This window comes from Octodon degus, unplaced genomic scaffold, assembly GCF_000260255.1.
Source record: "Octodon degus isolate 3935 unplaced genomic scaffold, OctDeg1.0 scaffold00102, whole genome shotgun sequence".
Lineage (NCBI taxonomy): Eukaryota > Metazoa > Chordata > Mammalia > Rodentia > Octodontidae > Octodon > Octodon degus.
Window position 1 is genome coordinate 5,232,177 of NW_004524678.1, and position 1,472 is coordinate 5,233,648.

Here is a 1,472-nt window from a genome sequence, read left to right on the forward strand (position 1 = left end):
GCAGAAGCAAGGGCAGGGGGTTCAATCCCCTCGCATGCTGTGCCAGCCCCACCCCCAAGGCATGCTGAGATGGCAACTGAGACTGGGTGTGGTGGTGTATGCCTGTAATTCCAGAGCTTGGGATGCTGAAAAACAGGAGGATCACTACAAGTCTGACCTAGTTAATGAGACTCTATAGACCCTGTACTAAATACTTTAAAAAAAAAGAAAAAGAAAACATGAACTTCCAGCTGACTGAGTCTACAATCTAAAATCTCTACCACAAAATATCAGGCCCAGATGGCTCTTCAGATGAATTCTATCAAACACTCAAAGAATAAATAATGCAGTCTTACAACAACTATTCCATAAAGTTAAAAAAGGAGCACTACCCAATTTAATTATGAAACATATATGCAAAATGCTTAAAAATAATTAGCAAGACTCTAGGACTATATTTAAAAAAGAGATTACCTAAACTCGGTAAAACTCTAAATTCAACATCATTCATCGAAAGTCAGAAGAGAGCTGGGGTACAGCTCAGTGGTACAGAATGTGCTTAGCATTTGTGAGGTCCTGCTTGTTGCAAAAACTCTTCTGAAAAGGGTAAAAATCAGATGGAAGAGAACTTCCTTAACTTGACAAAGGCCAACTACAAAAAACTGAAACACCCTAAGACAAACATCAAACTAAGAAGACATTCAACTCATACAACTCTACAAAGAGTTCACACAAAAAGACAACTCATGGGAAAAAATTAGCAAAAAATTAGCAAAATTACCAATATTTTCACAGAAAACGCAAATAGTCTGTGAAGGTATGAAAAGACATTCCAATCTACTAGCAATGCAGGAGAAGAAAAGAAAAACCATGAAATATCATGTCTTACTCACTGGATTGGCAATAAACATAGGGGCAGATGGCACCAAAAGTTGTCAAGGCAGAGCAAAGAAGAGGCTGGTGGGGGATAAGTCCATACAAAATATTGTGGCAACAGCCTGAAATCTCCAAGTAAAGTTACCCACCAAGTGACCAGAATACCATTCCTTAGTGCACGCCCTAGAGAATGTGCATGCCCTTGCACATGTATAATAGGAGGTATGCTGTAATAATGCTCACTGTAGCACTGTCTGTAACAGCAAGGAAACAGAACATTCAAATAGTCACCAGGTATGGATGGATTTAAAAAAAGATCTCAGAAAACTTATACAACAACAATATAGATGGATCCAGGGATGATTTTCAAAGCATTAAGTAAGTGTTAGGATCTCAGACACTGATGAACCAGAATGGCACCAAATAACAGGTACAGTTATACTAGTGCATACTAGCTAATTAAACAATCTATAAATCACAAAACTATGGGGGCTGGTGACACACATCTGCAATCCCAGCACCAGGAAGGCTTTGGGGAGGATCATTTGAGCCTAGGAGTCAGATACCACACTGGACAAAACAGCAAGACACCATCTCAAAAATGAAACAAAACCTAA